The sequence below is a fragment of the Passer domesticus genome, chromosome 2 (assembly GCF_036417665.1).
Source record: "Passer domesticus isolate bPasDom1 chromosome 2, bPasDom1.hap1, whole genome shotgun sequence".
NCBI lineage: Eukaryota > Metazoa > Chordata > Aves > Passeriformes > Passeridae > Passer > Passer domesticus.
In genome coordinates this window covers 110,819,510-110,840,675 of record NC_087475.1, presented here as the reverse complement: position 1 = coordinate 110,840,675, position 21,166 = coordinate 110,819,510, and the positions used below count along the sequence as shown (strand labels likewise).

Sequence of the window (21,166 nt, the reverse complement as noted above, 5' to 3'; positions counted from 1 at the left end):
AAAAAACCCCATCTGACACCTAATAAACTCTTAACTCTTAGAAAATGTATTACTTTTTTAGAAGGGTTTCTCAAGTATTTTACTGCAAATTTAATGGAATATTTAATCAAAATTCCTCAAAACTATTATTTAAATAAAAATAGTTGATATAGACTTTATAAAATAATTGAAAGTTCTTACTATATTTAATAGATATTTAGCCAGAAACTTTCATGATATTTAATTTCATTTTAAGCAAAGTCTTCCATGAAATACATTTGATGCCTTGAGAGGTTGACTGGAACAGAGGCTAGACAGTGCTAAAAGAATAAAGCAGGTATTTATTAAAAAGGCCTTCAAAGAATACACCTTGGGCAGTACAAGAGCCCGGCTAAGGCTACGCCCATGCTGGACAACAGGTCACATGTTTTCACACTTTTGTAAGTTTTGGCACATTTGCATATTAGGGTTAATTGTCCAATTACAGCTGCAGGTTATGAAGTCCCATCCTCCAGATTGCTCTCCTCAATTTGCTGTTGTTTATACCTTTTGGGCCTGAAGCTGCAAGAGTGTCCTTTGTTTTCGGGCTGGAAAAGGATTGTTTTGTCTAACTAAACTGTGAGGAGAGCTTGCTAACACTTCATAGGAAGTTCAGTTATATACTAATGCAGTACAGAATCTGGAAAGTATGAAAGCTAAAACTTAAGGCATCAGTTTGAGAAATGAAAAGGGGGAAACCCACAACTTAAGAGTAATACAGAATTATAGAATCATTTCCTAATGGGTTTGTTTTTTAGATTTGTGCAGTTCTAATTGCTGTAAGGTATTTTTGTGTCTGCTGTGACTTTCTCTGGAAGTACTTGTTAATATAAAGGCCACATAATGCAAGAGAGAATTTTGAAGGTTTTTGTGGTGGTAGCCACGGAATAGAAATGGCAGGATCCTATTACATGTTGTCCTGAAGGACCATCATAATGGTTGTTTGTGCCCTACACTGTGCATGCCAGAAGAGATGCTTCTGTGATGAGAACAGCTGATTTATACCAGTACATTCAGCCTGCTCAGGAAAGACCTCTCCATTTTTATGAGGTAGAGGCTTGAAAGGATTTCTTTGTCTCATTGAATTAAATCCTTCTGCAGTCCTAGGCAGTCACCTTACCATGTTGCCTCCCCAAACCAATAAAGCCCCACTGTAAAATACCTGAATTTCGTGCTCCTTAATGCTCCTCCGGAATTCCCCCTTCCTGTGATGGTTAGAAATCATGCTCCAAGCCTAACCTTATTTATGTCCAGCTTCTACCTTTTTGTTCTTGTGCCAATACTGGTCTTTAGCTTAAATAGCTCTTCTCCTTCCCTGGCATTTACCTCTTTGATATGTTTATAGAGGACAATTATATTCCCTCTCAGCCTTCATTTGTTAAACAGTTTCTCTTTTTAGCAAAGGTTTCTATTTCCCTGATCATTCTAGATGGTTCTGTAAACCTGCTCCAGTTTAAATAGCTTAAATTTATCATTTTTGAGAATGTGGATCACCAGAGTGCCCACAGAGCTCCATGGGACATTTCAGTAGCTCTCCATGAAGTGTCTTGAGCAATTACCTTGGCTCACTATCACTTGTGATAAAATAGCTCACTCGTGTTTTCCTTCTCATCAAATTGATGCCCTCCCATCTTCTACCTGAATTTCCCATCTATCCCTTACTACTGCTGTCCTCCTCTGCAGTATTTCACCCCTTTTCTTCAAACTGCTTTTAATTATCATGTTTTATTGTATGGTGATGCTCACAAGCTTTGTCTTATCAGCATATTACTTAACTGCCTTCAAGTTCTTTTTGCTGAGTCCCCTAAAATAAATATTGCTGAGTAAGACTGGCTATTAAATCAGTCTTTGAGAAAATCCTTATTTACCTCCTTTCAGTGCCTTGCTAAGTAGCTGCTTCTATGAAGTCCTATGGTCTAGGTCATTTCCGATACAGATTTATATATAATAGATGTTATTCTCAAGTCCAAATGCACTGTAGAAAGAAAGTTAGATTAGGTCAACCTATCTCAGATGAAACATTTTTTTTTGAGTTTTGAGTTTCTTGAAGTTTTTTTGAGTTTTATTTTACCATGTCCCCTTATTTCTATAACTTTGATTATTGATTCTTTGCAAATTGATTTGGATATGTCATTGAAATTTATGACTGGTATTTTTGATGTGCAGGTAGTATTTTTGCTATTGTTATCACATTTTATTTCCATATGGTAGTTTTCCTAGAGATTTTTTGATAACATTTGGACACATTAATGGCATAAGTACTTTTTGTTCCACCTCATTTTAGCCCCTGTTTTATAGTGATCCTAATTTTCTGCCTTTATTCTACATATCTGAGTATTCTGTACTGTCACCTTTAGTGAAACTATGCTAAAGTGAGTGAAGCTATGCTAAAGTGCTTGATTGGCTGATGGGTCTGTGAAGATTATGTTTATTGATCCCATCTTCAGTGTATCATGACCTTGCTCTTTTCTTTACTCTTTATGTATTAAGGTAAGAAAAGGCTTACTGTGCATTTACTTTTCCTTTGAACACTTTCCACTTGTGTTATGACAGTTCCTGATTTATCCTTTATATAACCCTCCAATAACTGTCATAATGTCATCCGTCCATGTCTTTTTCTTTTTGTTGCTGTTCATTCACTCTTTCTGAGTATATCAGATATTTTAAGTCTCTCCCAATCCAGCTTTTGTGCCTCCTTAGATTCTGGTTTAAAGTATTCTAAGTAGACACAATACTAAAGCAAATATTTTACATGATTCTGAGTGAATAATTTATAGTTCATATATTTCACAGGCTATCTTCCTGCTTTTATATATGGTTTTGTGCCTTTATGTCATTTGTATTAGCCCTACATTGCTGAACTACACTTACTTTGTAATCCCCTATAATCCTCATACTTTATATGCTGAATTGCTACTTAACCAGTTGTTCCCCATCTTGTAGTTGTGCAAACTGATTACTCCTGTCTGAGTTGTGCCCCATGTTTGTCCTCCCACTTGTACTGAATCTCATTTTTGCAAGCTATTTAACCAATTTGCCAGTGCAATTTGAATTTCAGTCCTTTGTTCTCACTCCTTTGTTCTCACAGCTTTAGTCATTGTAAATTTCATAAGCATATGCAGCATCCCATCATCCTCCCATCATTAATGATAGTATTGAATGGTCTTGGACTGGGGACAAAGTTGCATGACAGCAGTAAGTACATTCTTTCATTTTTATAGCAGCGTATTGAGTGCCTCTGTCTCAGGATAAAGTTAAGCCATTGTTTTAATTACTTGTCAGTCTTCACCTCTTTCTCATGAGTGCCTTCACTATAATTTTTAATGTGGGTTTCCATCCAACATGCTCTGTGAAGTTTTTCCTTTCTCCACACTTGGAATGCATATACCAGGTTTTATTTTACTCATTTGACTTCGAGGGGTTTTTATGCCTTCTTGTTTAGGTCTCTGCAATCTTTGGTTCAATTGACTTCAAAAAGCAGGTCTTAAAGGTCACCTGCTTAAAATAAAAGGACTGTAATTCTGAGCCAGTATTGTCCCATCTTTAATACAAATTGATTTGAATTATAAACTCCTTTTCTACTATTTGTTGTTTGAAAATGTCCTTATCGTTACTGTCTACATTGTCTTCTGTTGGCTCAATGATTGATCAATGAAGAATTTTTCTTCTACCAGCCTAGTGGGTCTAGGTCCTTTTGTTGACAATAGGCCTTGCTCTGTGGCCTGTTCTGGGGATTTTCTTGGTTTGGCTTGCATAAGACTGCTGCCACAACAAGTATTTAGCTAATTGCTGTTTTGTAACACCATCTCTGACATTCCCCAGTGGAAACAGCAATGTCCTTGGCTTGGTATTTGGGTTACTTTTTGCTGTGCCTGGGTGCAAGGGACTGCTGAGGATGCTTAGGTCTGGCTTCAGAATCTGAGTTGGGGACTGGGGAATAAAGCAGGGATTGAAACCCTGTTTACAGTCTTGTGTTTGCTCTTGAAGCCCAAATAGATCTAAAAGCAATGACATTATTTTGGCATTTAGCAGTCACTTTGGACTCAGATGTAACTGCTGGAGGTTGTTGCCCTGGCTGGGCTTAGGAAGAGATGCAAATCTCAAGCAAGACTATCTGTCAGGTCTTTGCTCATCAAATTGGGCTATGATTTATGTTCGAAATATTGCATCTTTTCCAAATCAGAACACTTCTCTCTCCTCTCCCATTAAGTGTCATCACTGTATGAACAGGTAATGATGATCAGCATTCTTGATGACACTTTTTGTGCAGCTTTGCAGATATCATGAGGAGGCAGTAAAATTTGCCTATTGAAAAAACAATCCTGAGTGTGAAATAGAACTTTGTTACAAGAGAGGCACTTATCCATTGAGTTAATTTCTCTTCTTCTTCTTCGTTTTTTTTTTTTCTTTTAAATCAGATAGTAGGATACCCAGCTATCTGAAGTTGCCTTTTACTGAGGAATTGATGTCTATCACTTTGATTTTTGCTTGGACTCCTACCGAATGAAAACTTGCCGGGTTGTGCTAACATGAATTGAATAACTTTGGTAAATGAAAGCTCAGATTTGTCTTTTGTGTGCATAAGATCTGATTCCTTGCTTTCTTTTTTCTGCTCTTTGAGCACTAAAGATTTACATGTACCCTCTATGTATCTGAAAACTAGCCTGCTAGATTTTAATGTAGGCTTTGTGCTACTTGCAAGATTTTTTTGGAAGCAATCAGAAATACTGAATTTCTTCATTACATTTTGATATATATACTTTCAGTATCTCCAGAAATAAATCTCTGCTTTTGGAGATATGAGGCCATTATCATTCCATTAACAAATTTCTAAATATGAATGGTTCCAAAGTTTTTAGAACAAAGCATTCACAGCTGCGACCCTTGGACTGGTAAGCCACAGTGTAGCCAAAACATTGAAATGTTGTACAAAAAATGATATATTTTAAGTTTATTTTCTTTTATGTGTCACTAGCAAATTTGATAACATTTTTTGTAGTAAAATATTGCTTCTTTAGTCGGTCAAATTATAGACAAATTACGGACTACCAAGGTTTAGGAGGAGGGGAAGGCTTATATAAACCAAAAACAAGATGAAATAGACCTTGATCCAGACTGTTTTCTGGAATGCTGTTTGGTGCTTGTGAATTCTGACTCTCCTTCTGGCTGTAATGTGATGCTCCTCTGTAGTGTGACAGCTTCAGCTTTCTGCCTGAATGATCTCATCACAAACACGCAGTAAGAGTCAAAAATGAAAAAATGAAAACTTTCATATTGCTTATCTGCCCATCTTCTTGGTGAGGAGAAACTCATAATGTCTGTGCAGAACTTCAGACATAAAAATACTCTATAAATGCTTAGTGTCATTTTGATGAAGAGAGAGAAGGCTGAGAATGGGATATGATTGCTATCTATAAATGCATTATGGAGGTAAACTCTATAAAGGAAAAGAGAGATTTAAGGCAGAGAACAATGCTGGCACAAGAAGAAACAGATGTAAGAGGGCCATGAATAAATACAAGCTGGAAATAGGAAGGTTTCTATTAGAGGGATGCAGTAGCCTTCAAGACAGAGTCACAAGTCAAAATCTTCCTGCTTTTAAAATGGAGTTTCAAGTCTTAGAGTCATATGCTGTGGGTGCTTGTGCGCAGGGAAACTGAAATTTTGGGAAATCATTTCCATTGGTCACTGGGCTGACCAGAGAAGTCTTTGGCTGCAATCAGGTGTCCTTCAAAAGGTCTCACCCCTCACAGTATGGTCACAGCCTGAACTTTTTATTCCTCTGAAGGAAGGCAGAGACATAGTGTGAACTGGTTTTGTTCGCCCAAAGAAAACATCTTCATCCTTTCTTCAGCTGACTTGTACCTTATATCCAGGGTACTCTTTACATCATTTATCCACCAACCTTCAAGAGCAAAGTAGAACTTCCTGGAAGTGGGGTACAGAAACTTTAGTGAAGTTTAATTTGCAAACCAGTACAGGGGTGGTTTTTTTTTTGGTTTCTTTTTTTTTTTTTTTTTTTTGGTTTTGTTTTTTGTTTTTTTTTTTTTTCTTTCTGCTAGAGCATTCATTCCTGTGATCCTAGAACTTGCTTCTGCTGTCAGGGAAATAGGAGAGGAGGGCTGTGCAAAGGGTGGACAGTTAATATATTAAGTGCAAGTAGTCATCTGCCTCTAAGTGCAAAAAGTGATGATGTTATTTGCTATTGAATCAGCTCAGATAACCTGGATTTTTGCATAAGAATTTAGGCTTCTCAAGACCTACAGGAAAAATATAATACAGTGAACAAAAGGAGCCACATAGCAGTCAGATGGATATTCCAGCTGGTTTACTTGAGTTATCTAGTGCAAGTAGCAGAGTGGAGGGGTTTTTCTTTCATGAATGGAAAGAAATGCTACTCCAGAGACAGTTCACAGCAAGGACACAATTCAAACTTTCCTTGCTATAAAAATAGCCCTGTAGGACTACCTAGCCAGGCTGGGAATATAATAGGGAAGAGACAAAAAAGCCTAAAAATTTACCATTTGGAAATCTACTACTTTGACGGAATCCAAGTGAAAATAGTTTCAGTGTGTGGAATTCTTTGTTGTTCAGACTTAGGCAGGGTCTTGACCTTTAAAGTTCGGAGTCATCTGCTACAACCTTCACAGGTAAGCACCATTCTGGACTGTTAGATTAGGGTTATGTGATGTGTAATATGTCTGCACAATGGAACCAGAATTGCTATTTGTAGAAACATAATCTTACTGATAATTGTACTTACTCCACGCTATTAATTGGAGGCTAAACAATGATATTGCTGTTGCCATTGACAACTGAGTCTGTAACCTTGGGTTTTTTGGATATTAGCATTAGGAAACAAAAATCTGTTCCCCATTTGCCATGGTGTAGAAAAGGAAGAAAGAATCAGGCTTGCAGCTGAAAAAACCTGTCATTTGAAAAGAGCTATGCATGCAAGTCGGCCTCTAAATTTGTATTAATTAACAAAGAAGGCCCTGGTGGATAATTTCCCTCCAAGTGGCAGCCAGGCTGTCTTCTTGCACTAGAGAGAGAGACCAAAATTACACTGTACTGATCCAGAGTGACTGTAGGCTAGTGCTCAGAGCTTGGTTTTGAAGTAAAAATAATTCCAGGATTCCAGTTCCAGGTTGATGAATTTAAGCTCTTCTTGTGAGTCTTGTGCCATAACCCAAAGGAAATATTTCTGATTGTGATCCTAATTTTTTGCCTATGGAAACTGCAGGGTATATTTGTCTCTTGGGTGATAAACCCTGTGTGATAAACCCTGCGTTGGCTTTGTGTTGTGAATATGGTGCAAAGCAGCTGCAATGCTCTGTGCATTAGGGCTAACTCTTCTTGATGGGAATGGGGCTACCTGGGGGAAACCTGGGCTCTCACACGTTGCTTAAAAAGCAGATAGCAGATGTCTGTTATCTACGGCTTGCCTTCCTGTGTTCCAACTTTTCCCTACAGAGAGCATCTGCTAAAGTTATTTTGAAGTAAAATGCATGGGTTAGGAAAGAGTAGATTTTCTTGGTAATAAAGGAAGAACTTCATGGTGTGAGGTCAGAAAATCACTGAATGTTGTCATACGGTATGAGCCTGATCTATGTGAAACCACAAACCATCCCACACAAAATTGTTCAATGCTGCAAAAGAAATGGTGCTCTATCATTTCTTCTATTCCAAGCTGATACTGGAAGCGTAACCATTTTCCTTTATGGCCCTTCTATCTTATGTATTTCTTGGTAAAATTTTAAATCACAGTTGATTTAGTGCTGCCTGCATCAATAACAGTGATGACATCTGTGGAAAAATATTTTCCAAATCTGTTAAATCTCCCTACAGTACATTTGCTGAAACACTTTTCTATATTTATATAACTGGTTGGATCATTAAAGAATAGAGAGAGGATTAAAAAAGAAGTGGGAAAAAAAACCTCACCCTTTCTGCATCTACAATTAAAGCGATGCTTTGACTGGGAAGCACTTGAGCACTGCCTCAACTGGGCAATCCCCCCTCAGTGTATTATAAACAGTATTTGGCTAATATAGTGCTCTTACTGGTTTTATGTACCTGAATAATGCAGACCATCAGCGGGCTGAGAAAGAGACCCCAATAAACTGAACAAAAGTAATGAAATGTGTCTATATTAGGATACAGAACCCCACAGAGGCTAGATCTCACCTCCCCACTTGTTTTCATACAGTATCAAATACAAATTAAACTGTGATGTGTTTCTAGATGTGGAATCCTCTGGATAATAAAGATTATTAGCATTGCAGGATATGTCTACATAAAAAATGGCAGTGTGGGAAGCACACTTTGCTGGTGTTGATTAAAGTGGAGCACACACACCCCAGTCCCTGGCAGGATTGCAGCAGTCCCACTGGAGCCCGTGCTGCCACAGTGTCTCACTTCCTGCGAATTACACGGGATTAAATCTACCATGGGACACATTCCTAGCTGGCACTTCAAGCCTGCTTTTGTCAGCTGCATAGAGATGCTGTGAATGTAAAACAGGAGGAGACCTCTTACCAGAGTCAAATATGTGTCCATCCCCACTGCTGCACTCAGAGACTTTCGTTCCTTGCGGGTTCAGGGGTTTCTGGGCCAAGGTGGGTGACAACAACAGGTCACAAACGTCTGCAAGGCCACTACTGCCCCTCCTTTGCACTGCTTTTGGAAGGGGTGATGACTGCAAAGAAAAAGCCAAGATTGGCAGGTTAAATATTTTTTTTGGCTAAAAAACCCATGCACTTCCAGCGAAGAAGCCTCTGCTTGGCAGGAATTAGTCCTCTAGCTGCTCTGTTTAAGTGGCAAAGTTGGATTACTGCTTCTGTTAAAGGGAGCATGCACGACTGGGAAGGAGACTTCAGAGTTAATTGAGTGCCACTCCTGGCTAGTGCAGGCACTGTATTACATCTCCTTTACTGTTAGACTGTGTATTAAAACTAGGGTTTTTTTATCCCTCTTCTTACCTTCAAAAATCTAATCTAATTCTTAAGTCCATCCTTTTCAAGCTCAAGAAATGCAATTTAAAGCTTGTACTCATTTTTTCTTGCGTGAACTCTGATTTTAGCCTAAATAATTTAGTGCATAACAATCATGTTCCTTTCAGTCTCTCTGTCTCAACTTTCTTCTTGACTTTTCACTAAAATTAACTTCTTTAGTCCTTTAATTATGCCATAATTCTTCCTTGTACCTCTCCCATTTAAAATTTTATTTCTCCTAATAGCAAGTATTCTTCCCCATGCCTACAGAAACAGCTCTTGGTTTTGTGTGCTTGGATTTGCTTTTCTTATGTTTACTTTTCCTCATATTAATGGCCTACAGCCCTTCTACAAATCAACATGCAGAAATAAATCCTTCGTTTTCTTATCCATTTCCAATGATGGAGCATTCAGCCTACAGGATAATTTCTTGCTGTTAGTCCCAAAGATTGTTGTCTTTCAGTTTGCACTTTAAGATTTCTTTCCATTTTATTAACCTAGTCTTCAATGGTATCCATTTCTTTGCATACCCAGTTCTTCTCTTTAGTGGAAAAAAAAATTCAGTCTGTGAGGTATTTTTCTTTATTAGTGTTTCCGAATGTTTCTTCCCTGATTGTTACGGAGTTTTATGAAGTTACATAAAATGAGGTCAAAGCTGATTCTTGAGGAACCTCATTTCCTAACTTCCTTTCAGCCATAAGCCTTCCCTTTCAAAAAGCACACTCTATGTCTGACTTCAGTCAGCTTCTCATCCTCACAATTTCTCTGCTAATCCCCATCTCTTCCTGTTTTACTGTTAATACAGTTTGTTATCATAGGCTTTGCTAAAGTTAAGACAGATGGGATCAATCACGTCCTTTGTCTAGAGTGTAGGTTATCTTGTCAAAGAAATGTATGAGGTTAATCTGGTACAATCTACTTTTGTTAAGCTCATGCTGTATTTTATGCCATTTTCATTTGACCTCTGTGTCTTTAATTATCTTTTTCCTTAAAAGCTGTTCTCAAGCTTTACACCACTGAAGTGAAAATTCAAGGACTATGATTATCCACATGCCTTCTCTCCAGCTAAATACAGGCACTACATTTTCTTGTAATTTGTCTTACAGTATCCTACTTGGTAGATTTATTACAAAGTATTGATAGATGAACAAGAAGTTTCACATTACAGTAGTGCACTTCTGGTTCAAACCGTTTACACATTTGTCTCAGCAGAAGCTGATGTCTATTGGGAATTCTTGCCTAAACAAAAACAACCCATGGAATTAAGGGCTGCATACACAGAAGTGTAGTGAACAGAGGACCCCGAGTAAGACAATTTTCATGGCAGTTTGGCTAAGAAAGATGGGGAGAAAAGTGGAGTTCGGCTGATGTACCTCAGCTAGGGCAGGTGTCATTTTGTTGTTACCTGACATAAGGGGAATTGCCCAGTGAAGGGAGAAACTAAACCAGTGTAAGCTTCAATCTGTGACCCTGTGGAGAAGGCTCTTCAACAAGGGGTTGTTGGGCTGCTGTCTCTGGTAATTAAAAGAATTAAAGAAGAATATTTAAACCAGAATCTGGGAAAGATCCCACATGTATGGAAGTAATACAACCCCAAGTGCATCTCCAAAAAGGATAGGAAAGGCAAATCCAGCTGGTCAGACCTCAGCTGACCAACATGAGCATGAGCAGTGATATCTCCAAACCTGCAGATGATATTAAGAATGTTTTCTCCTTAGTCAAGTATTGTGCTGATCATGAGTAGCTTCAGAAAGTATTGTCCACAAGGTCAAGCAGATGAAAAAATGGTAGAATTAGAGAGAAATAACCTAAATTGCGTTTGTGCTGTACTGACCGTGTAGATAGTAGTTGCAACTCAGGGAACAGACCTTGGAGTTGTCTTTGACAGTCCTCTAAAATCACTGCTGGGATATCACGCCAGCCAAAAAGTCAGCACAATGTGAAGTATCACTATCAATGTACTGAGAGCATACCAGAAAACACTATTTTGCTCTTATCTAAAACTTTGATGTGCTTTTTGAGTACTTTGTGTGATTCAGAACTTCATAATTTAAAAAGGACATAGTGGATATAGAAGCGATAGTGGAAAGGGCAACCAACTAAGAGGGTGAAGAAATTTCCTTATGAAGAAAAACTAAGGTTGTAATTTCTCTGGATGGAGTGGAGGCTAAGGTGAGTAGGATGGTAGTTTATGACCTCATTGGTTTGCAGGTAAGGTAGCATAAATCCAGGATGACACCAGGATGTGCGAGCGATCTGTGGCCACCAGCTAGCAACACCCTTGGTGGCCAGAGGGCACACATGGGGATGACTGCCCCCTGATCTCTGCTGAGATCATCCCGGGGTGGCAGTGATTGCTTTGCTCCTGAACAAGGTTCTGCTGGGGGGGAAACAGAGAGATTGGGCATGCTGATGCAATTGGATGGTAAGACTGTAGGACGAGGGACCACAATTGCACTCCTGAGCTTATCAAGAAAAAAAGTTCACAAGTATGTGGTCTTGGGAGAAGATGCAGCCTTTAAGGAAAAATAAAACCAGACTGAACTAAACAAGGAGGGAGAACAATACCACTGAATAAGTGAGGAAACAGAACAGAAATTCTAGTAGACCTAGGTAAATAAGGTTTGGATCCAATTTAAACAACACAAACCATTAAATACCAGCTAAGACATTCATAGTGGTAAGAAGCAGAGGGATGCAAATGTACTAAATTGAGCACAACGGTGAGGGACATTATACCACTCCCACATGGTACAAGTCAACATCTGCTTTTCCGGGAGGATGGTTGCTTTCAGTGGAATGTCCTGCTGAGCTGTGTGCTCCTGCCTAGATGGGAGCTTGCAGCAGCCACCGAGCCCCCTCCAGGCTTCATTGGCAGCCTAACGTGCTGAGAGACTGGAGGTAAGAGACAGCACACCCCTCTCTGGAAGACAATAGTTGTGAATATTTGACTCTTTAAAATCAAATCATGAACCTCAGAGTATGGAAAACTGGCAAAGAGAATTGAGAAGGAGTGATTTCAGCTCAGTAGATGACTGAATCCTGTCTTTGCTATCAAAAAACCAGGCAACAAAGTGCCCCTGCTCTGTCCTGCAAGTGATGACACAGAACTGACAGCCTCTCTGTCCTTTATTCAGTGCCCTGGCTAACAGAGCCTGGAAAGTACCAAGTCCTTAAGATTCAGGTAATCATACTCATAGGAGAATTTCTGGGTTGCATGCAGTATATCTCTTTAAATTAAATACTTAGGAAGAAGACACTTTTTCCACCCTTTTCTAGTTGAAAGGTGTCCCTAATAAAAAGTAGGAAGTACACCTTGTAATTTAAGATCAAAACTTTTATATAAATGAGATTATTATTTTACAACAACTCCAAACTATCCAGATTCAATATGCTGTAAACTACAGTATTTGGCTCCATTACTTCAGTGTTGTGTTAAAACAAGGAAAGGCTTAGAAAATCAGAACATGGTGATTGATACAGAATTCAGTTTATCTGCCGTAGGAAGATGTGATGAAATAAAGATTTGTGTGTGTACAACTTATGATTTATCTTTGAAACTAGAGGCATATGAGCTTCCAATTCTGTGTATGGGCTATGTGACAGACCAGACTGAAAGCTGCATTCTGAGTTGCACTGTTGTTCCAATTGACTTCTATGTCTGTGTTGAATTAGACTGCAAAAAATTGTGTGTGTGTCTGTGTGTAAGTCTGCCAGTGAGAGAGATTTACTCAATTTTCTACTGGGAAATAGACTTCCCAGTTTCCTTCACACCATCTGAGGTATTAGTTAGTCGTTTCCTAAGAATATTGCTGAATAATATAGACTTGCAGTATGGCTCTGAGTTCCTGTGGTTTCCAGTTAGTATGTCTTTGAGGAAGGGGTGTGTGGAATATCTTTGAAAAGGTTATATTGTTCTAGGAATTTTTTCTCTTTTTATTTTATTTCGGGGCAAGAAGATTTTGTAGTTCATAGTGAAGCAGACAGGAATATGAATACAGTTTTTTGCACCCCAAAAAGAGAAGCAATAAGTGTTTGTAAGTCTCCCAGAGGTCTAAAGTCTTGCATGAAGTATAGCTCGTGGTGGTTTTATTACAGCCCTTTTGCACCCTTTTCAAATTTTCTCTGTGTTCCACTTTGACATGGCTTTGGAATATTTAGTTGTAATTAATGATATCCATACAACGAAAGATCAGGAAAAGAGGTAATTTGCAGGTTAGCACTGGGTCAGGGGAAGGGAAGGGGGATGGACACAGTGGGTAGCTCTTTCCTGCTGAAGCTGTAGGGAATCCCTGCTATGGCATTCTCTCCATCAGGGGCAGGTCAGATCTGTGAAACAAAGCCTCACTTGAACCCTCAGGACTTGAAGGCAGCTTTCCAGCATTTTATGACTTCCCATTTACAGTTTAGTGCATGGAATCAATGGATCAAATTTCCCTCTCTATTAAAAGCATGGATAAAGGGACACACGAAGCTCTGCCTGCCTCAGAGGTCAGCACAAGGCAACAGGATGTGCAGAGTCAGGCAGCTGCTGCTGGGTGCCCAAGGTCTGCACTGCCTGCCTGGTAGTACCTTTAATGTCAGATTAGGTCCAGGTGCCACACAGGTAGCACCATGCCAGGTGCACCTTGTGGGGCATCTTTTGTCTTGGCCTCATCTGAAGGGCATCCAGTTTGCAGTCCAGAGCCTTTCCCAGTATGAATTCAAACGCAGGAAAGATAAATATTACTTAACTGCAAAGACATTTTCCTGAGCTGAACTAAAATCTATAACTGGCTTCACTTTGAGCAGAAAGCCCAAAGTCTGGGCACTGTTATTCTTCAGAGAATGTGCAGAGTCTTTGCATTGTGCAGTGCAGCCAGAAAACTTCAGGAGAAGTGGGGTGTGGAGCAGAGGCAAAGAACTGCTAATTAAATGATTTTCATAAATAAAACATAAGAATAAGCTACTATATTAGAATCTAGACTATTATTTTTCTTCTTGTTAGGAATCTGGAATGAACTATGTTAAAATATTAGGATTTCTGACTGACTTGTCACTCCCCCTCAGCCATGTTTCAAATGGGTCAAAATGTAAATGCAGTATCTTGCACATAAAGTGAAATCTTCTAGCAGCTGATTCACTGACAGGAAGAGTGTATTGCCTAGCTACAGCTCAAAGAAGATTATTCTGAACTTTCAGGGTGGAAATATGTGCTTTTTGGTACTGAAGATCCTGAGTTTGACTCTCAGTGTTTATGACACTGCAAGAATGGAAGCTGCAAAGTCAAATTTTCTACAGCATAACATGGTGCCACTGCACCAGGTGACACCAGCTGGTGTTACAGGCTGCCATCCTGTTTTGGCAGAAGTAGGGGTGTAGGAACAGCCTCTGAGGCAATGGTGAGGGGCAGCTGTTCTCATGATTCATCTAGCAGTGCTGCTGCCACTTTGTCTTGCATCTCTCTGAGGAGGATACCTGCAGTGATTATGAATTTGGGTCAGTCACTTAGGAAAGCCCTCGGCTACTTGTGGCACTTGTCTTCTGGCATTTTAGAGGAAACTATTCTGGCCCACAAGACTGTGGCTGGGGGGTAGAGGAAATAGGAAGCTGGCCTTGGAGAGTTCAGTATATTCAGTCATACGGCTTAGCACAGTTTGAGTGCTGGTTTTACTCCCAAACTGGTTTTACTGCCAAGCAGTTGAAGAATTTTAGGGTTTTAGAAAAAAGCTTGCAATTGAAAGGCTTTTGAAAGTGTATCTTTGAAGATATGTCTTTGCTAATGCAGCACCACTGAATTAAACAGAAATATCTCTGAGTATCATCAAGGGCGCAATTCTTTATATCAGCTGAAGAAAATGCCTCAAATGTAGCTGGAAATGTACCACTTCATGTTAAATAATTCTTTGGGCATTTATACTTTGTTTTGCACAGTAGTGTTTTACCCAAGATTCTAAAAATCCAAATAGGCTTAAGCATCCTCTAGAAATTGGGACTTCTGATATTTAGCTATAGGGAACCAAGATGCCTCCTCTAACAGTCAAAAGACAGGATCTCTTCCCTCCCCCTGTTCTGTTTTCAGTCTTCTTAGCATATTAGGAAGGAACTCTGTCCCATGCAGCCCCTCTAGCACAGTTGGTGACTTTCCTCCAAAGAGTGCAAGCTCTTTTCAGCAGCTTTAAGATTATGAGGCCATACCTCTGATTTAATAAAGATTACAGAGTGCATCTGGGAAACTTGGAGCAAGTATCCATCCTACTTTGCCTTCAAAATTAATAGAAAAAGCACATCATTGCTAGCTGAGTGACTACCTCAGAACACACAGACTAAATTAAAGGAATCTGGTTTCTGTTTTGGATATCATCTATCCATAGCTCCCATAAAATTTACGGACATTAGTCTCAAAGACAGTTTTCCTGAACCTGTACCTCAACACAATTTCAGCACATCTCTCTCTCTTTCTCTCTATGTCATTCTCTCAGAGTATGTTCACATTCCAATGTTTGCCAACACACTGATGACAATCTTTCTATATGAACAAGGGCCAATAATAGCTTTTGAGAAAGTAGTATTGAAAGGTATGTTAAAAATTGCTCAGTGGCCAGGAAGCAGTCACCATATTAAAATCTAAGTGAAACATGAACAGCCAGTTAGAGACTTCTGAAGATGATAAATAGTCTGTTTGGATAATTTTAAAAGATTTGCTAAGCAATGGCTTCTTTTTATAAATGCTAAAACACAAAATGTCATCTGAATAAAATATTGTACATGGCCACCCTAGGTTAGCTACAGCCTTTAAGGAAGCCACACACCTAATGGATCTAATTGCTCAAAGAGCACTATAAAATTCCATTTTTTTGTAAAATATGTTAGAACATGTCCAAGCAAAAATAGTTCAGTGATTAATATTCATTCTATTTCTGGAGTGGAATCTGAAGCAGCATTGAAATGGTCTGCTGAAATTGTAAATAGCATGCATGTGGGGAAAAGATAGCAAGTTTGTACTAAATGGTACTTATAAAACATTACAAAAATAATGTTCTGAGCATAGTTGTATTCCAATAGAATGGATGGAAACAAAGCTGAACAAATGCATACATACTGAAAAAGGAATATCTTGATGGAAAAGGCTCTTGTTAAGCTTAAGCTCTGTGTGCACAGATTTTGCTGGTGCACACAATAGGAGATACTGAAAATGAAAAAAAATTAAACTATTTTACAAGAACTGCATTTACAGAACATGGGATCAAGACTCTTGCCTTTCTGGAAAGTTCTGGAAGATTCATTTCTTGATTTAGGCAACACTCCCTTTCAGCAAGAACAGCTGAACACACGTATATAAGACAGCATTATATGAAACCCACAAAATTAAAAAAATATAATTTGATATTTTGATGCCCACTAGAAAATATTAAGACAGTCTCAATATTGAGTTGGAGAAGTCTAGGGTTTTTATTAATTTTTGAGGAGTTTGAGGTATTAATTTCCCCTTCCTCCAAAGCATGAACTGAATCTGATGGCGTTCAATGTGCGTAAAAAAGCAGGGCACATGATATTTCATTTTGGGATCTGAAAAAATGGGAGCAGTCTTAAAATAGTTGTCATATAAAATGTCACCTACTGTGGCGTGGTCCTGGGTATTTTAATACACATAACTTTAAAACAGGTGAGGATAAAGCTGTGATCCATGTCTGAGCAGGCCAAGTGGCAGCTCAGCTCGAGTAGGTGCCTGCTTGGTGATGCCAAGCTCAAGGTTTAGGCTCTCGGAGTAACCACTGCTCTGTGCAATAAGTGACAGCTATCAGCTGCCAGTCAGTGTCTACTGCTGGGAGCTTTAATTCTGACAGGGAACAAGACTCTGATGAAATGCTCCTTTTGAAATGTAAGCACTGCAGCCCCAAACAAAGGTCTTGTGTGCTCAGACATGAAACAAGGTAAGTTGTTAAATATCATAGAATTATAGAATGGTTTGGATTGGAAGGAACTTTAAAGCTCATCAAATTGCAACCCCTCTGCCATGAGCAGGACCTTCCACTAGACCAGGTTGCTCAGGGCCCCAGCCTGGCCTTGAACACTTCCAAGGATGGGGTGTCCACATCTTCTCTGGGCAACCTTTTCCTGTGCCTCAGTACCCTCACAGTCAATAATTTTTTCTTAATATCCAATCTGAATCTCACCTCTTTCAATTTAAAGCCATTCTCCCTTGTCTGTTACTCCATGCCCTTGTAAAATGTCCATCTCCTGCTCTCTTGTAGACTCCCTTCAGGCCCTGGGAGGCTGCTATAAGGTGTGCATAAACACATCCTCATTTTGTGAGACGTGCCGTGTGAAGCACTCGGGATGGCTGGGGATGACACTTGGAGGATAAATTTCCTGCAGAAAGGGATCTGCCATGGGGACCATCATTGGGGGTCCCAGCTTCGTAGTGAAGCTGGAGAGGCAGTGGTGGGATGGCTACAGACTCCCATGGGGAGAGTATTGGTGTCACTTTACTTTAGGGAAATGACTAACAGTGGTCATTTTAATGCCATGTATATGCTTAATATTGTGCTTCAGTAGGAGCTTAAAACCACAGCTGTCTGCCTGCTGCTTTTTTTGTGCACACAGAGCATCTTTCTGAGCTGTTTAACTTGTGGAGGCTGTGGCACACCAGCCTGAACAACTTGGTGATACTTTTGGGGCTACTGGGGGGATGTGCCTGGGCTTAGATGCACACTTCCCTGCAGTGCACAAATATAGTCATGTGGAGAAACCTATCGCTGTTTTCCAGGCATCACTTCTTCAATGCTAAGACTCTGAATTCTTGTAAATAGCTTAAAATTTGGATGTGAGGGAGCAGAATGCTTAAAAACATTGGTTACATTTCCTTTGAGAGGGGTATTTGTGTCTGCAGTGGTAAAGGTATGGTGTCCTCAATAAAAAGTGCTGCATTTCCTCACATGATTATACAGCATATTTCTTCCTTAGGGGCTTTCCTGCTTATGCTTGAAAAATCATTTTACCTACCACTGCCACGGGTTACCTTGGGATCAAAAGGAAACGCACAACTGAAGCACAGCTTGCTGCTGAACATCAGCTTCTTTTCATGTAATTACAATTTTGTTGTCGCTGGATGGTAGGAGCCAGAGAGGATCAATTCAGTAAAGTCAACTTTTTCTGAGGTGGACCTGAGGAAGAAGGAAAAAAAATTCCAAAGCCGAGTCTTCTGGCAGCAGGAAGCCAGCAGAATTTAGATTGAACTGAGCTGCAAATGCCTTTGATAAGCAAATTTTTGTAACCGACACAGAAACTTAACATATTGTACAATGTTTCAAAGATATCAGCCGTGGCTTGGTAACCTCCTGAAATATTCCTTTTCTATTTTTCATGAGATGTCCACAGTTAACCATTGCCACCTTCACAGATGTATGTTGGGGTGTTTTCTTTATATTTTTGGCGAGGAGCTGCAGACAAACAGGGAAATATGGGACTGTACATCTCACAGAGTTCTGCTGTGACTGTGCCAGATGCAGAGCCCTGTGCTTCAGGAGTACAAACAGGGTCAGTGAGGTAATGGCCTCGATACTTCTGCTTAAAAGTGATGGCAAGAGGAACAATTCAAGAAGGAAAAAATAAGAGAGTAAGGTCAGGTGTGGGGCATTTTATGCAGAATTCCAAACTGCTTGCACTTTTTTTGTTTTTCCCTCAAATATTTGTGACCCTCCACCCAGGTTTTGTTTTATAGGAATGGCTGAGAAATTGCTCTGCTTCCAAGCAAAATGACTGCTGGATTAATTCAGTGTTTCTAGTATCTACCCTGGGACTGGTCCCTCCCCAAGAAGACCAAATGACATGTATTCAAAGCAAAGAGGTAACAAATGTTTCAAACACTCGAATAAGTTTGGGGAAATGCCTGCAATTAAGATATACCATCACAGTATTTTGATTGGTTCACAAATGATTTACAAAGAGGGAGAAAAAAAAAAGGGGGATGAATATCATAACATAATTAATTTGCAAAATAAATAAATAAATAAATAAGTCGTTTGACTGGCTCTGCTTTTTAACATAAGAGCTCAATGGAAATGAAAGAGGACTCTGTAGTTTTCATTACTGAATTATATTTTTTTTGAGCCTGACTGTGAAAGGAAGAAGTGAATGCTTAGATGTTGTTTGACCAGAAGCTGATGAATACACTCTTTAGAATGTAAATAGGCTTTTTCCAACAACCATAAAGATGTAAAATGTGAATAGACTTTTTTGCAAACTGATTAGACTCCTTCTTGGTCTCTTAGGGTGTGAGGAGATACAATTAAACTCATATAGTAATTGGATTTCCCCCCCTGCATACCCCTTATACCTCACATAAGACCTATTTCACAGTTATACCTTTTGAAACTAAAAAGTCGAGAGAGAAATTATATTTGCTCATTAAGTAGTTGATGATGATCTGAAAGACCACACAGGCAGCAATACAAAGTCCCCTAGGTCTACAAGAAATATGCAGTCAGTCAAGTTTTTCAGCTCCCCAGGAAAGTAAACATTTTAAAATAATTTCCTTTACATATTTAAAAAACCCCTTTTTATCACAAATATTATCTCGAATAAAGGTCAACTACAGACTAAATGTCATGGAAAGATATGACCATTTGATAACTCTCCAGCATGCCTTGTCTTGCACTCATTGATTGTGAGCACTAGCCAGAGGTATATAAACACTTATAAATATTGTATGTGTAAGACTAGCTTCACTTAGATTGATGATTAATAGGTCTGTTGTTGGTAATCTATGGCATCTCTTTTGCATGGAGAAAGCAATTAGAAACATGTAGACAGGCCTTAGATGATATACAGCAGAAAATTGAAATCCTGAAATACCTGCATGCAGCAGTCTGAATTAAATGTACAGACACAGCCCTAGAATTCCCTATTGTAGTTAGTAGGAAAGCGTCAAAGCTCATAGGCTGAAAACACAATTTAGTTTGCTCTTATCTTTTTGCATGATCCCTAATGTTTTCTGTGGGTTTTTTTTCCTATTTTTATTTAATATATTACACTGTGATAAAAAGTGGAACAAAATCTATGGCACCTGACCAGCATTTTTAAGTAACAGTGCAATTATAAACTAGATATTGTGTGGAATTAATAAGAGCAGCATTGGTCAGGAAATGAACAAGGGCTACAGCACCATTCTTTGCAGGGGTGCCACCCATCACTCAGTGATGTTTCCTTGTGTCCTCACTGGTGTGGTCTGTGGCACTGGGCAGGTTTCCCACAGGTTTCTCGCCCTGAAGGGTATTTATTTTTCTGAGGAATGAAGTTTATCACCAACATGAGTGTGGGGTAGAAGCAGTGCTGGGAAGGATATCAGGGCCCCAGATGTGAAGGTGCCTTGGGAGGGAAGCAACATGAAACTGAGTAAGTGTGGATCTCATGTTAGGGGATGATTTCCTCTTTTAGAAGCCTTCTTACATATCTGCAGGTTACTTAAAGATCAGCAGATTACTGCCTGTGAGAACATCAGTCAGCCATCCTCCCACTCTCAAGATGTCACCTGTAGCTTAATTTCAGTCAAATTTATCAGATAGGTTGAGTATAGCAAAGGACCACAAGTTGCACAAGCTGGGGTTTGTGTGGAATCTGTGAGAGACTCAGGTCACCTGGCCAAAAAGTGATCCCTGAAGCTGCCATGGGATGTGTGCACTCATCCCTCCACACTCTCTCCTTTGGGAGGTGCATGGGGAAGGGTCGGGATGGGAGAGCTGGGAGCAGCATGGAGGGAGCTCAGGCAGTGCAGATGGACAGAGATACAGATGGTTGTGGTGAAGGCAGTCAGAGGGTAAGGAAAAAAAAAAAAGCAGAGCTTCCTGACTAAGAAATTTATTTGCTATCCTGTGTTACTCTGCATTTATTTTTATTTTGGGAAATAGGTGTTCAGGGTTTTTTTTTATTGCCTTGAATTTCTGTTTGCATAGCTGTAATTTTGTAGAAGAAATTATGAATGCTCCGCAGCAGCTTATTCAGATATAGCATTTGCTATTACAGCTTCACCTGAGGGAGAGTAATTGTTAATGTGGGTGGATTTTTTTTTAATTAGAGAATTAACCCCTTCATAACTCCCCCAAGGAAGTTTTGGGAAGGAAAACATACCTAATTACAAGTTTCTTCATTTAGTTTATTAGAAGACAATGAAGTGC

General features: G+C 39.4%; 1 long non-coding RNA gene across 1 annotated transcript; it reads left to right on the top strand.

Annotated features, from left to right (window-relative positions):
• The first annotated feature begins 990 nt into the window (after positions 1 to 990).
• On the top strand, positions 991 to 18,952 carry LOC135295601 (uncharacterized). Its single transcript, XR_010357726.1, has 3 exons — positions 991 to 1,068; positions 3,107 to 3,213; positions 18,497 to 18,952. It is a non-coding gene; the product is annotated as an uncharacterized LOC135295601 (long non-coding RNA).
• Positions 18,953 to 21,166: the final 2,214 nt, after the last annotated feature.